The sequence below is a fragment of the Colobus angolensis genome, unplaced genomic scaffold (genome assembly GCF_000951035.1).
Source record: "Colobus angolensis palliatus isolate OR3802 unplaced genomic scaffold, Cang.pa_1.0 Scaffold332, whole genome shotgun sequence".
Taxonomy (NCBI): Eukaryota; Metazoa; Chordata; class Mammalia; order Primates; family Cercopithecidae; genus Colobus; species Colobus angolensis.
In genome coordinates this window covers 73,425-73,766 of record NW_012116622.1, presented here as the reverse complement: position 1 = coordinate 73,766, position 342 = coordinate 73,425, and positions in this window count along the sequence as shown.

The following is a 342-nucleotide window of genomic DNA, read 5'->3' as shown; positions in this document are numbered from 1 at the left end:
CTGCCCCAGTTCCGGGCTGCTCCCTGTGGCCAAAGAAGGCGGCCTTGAAGATGCTGGGTAAAGACCACCTGCCCAGCTCTCCAGCATTGCTAATGCGGGGGAAGGACATGCAGCACAAAGATCCTCCAGCTCTAGGATCAAGTAGCTCTTCTCCACCCAGAGCTGCCGGCCACGAGTCCCACAAAAGAAAGCTGTCAGGGTCACCACTGCTGCTGCAACCGACCCCTCGCCTGCAACTGAGATGGGATAGAGACAAGCTGCCCCCACCCGCTAAGCTTCCCTGCCTATCTCCTGAGGCACTGTTAGACCTGGGTCAGGCTTCCCAGAGGGAAGGACGCCTCC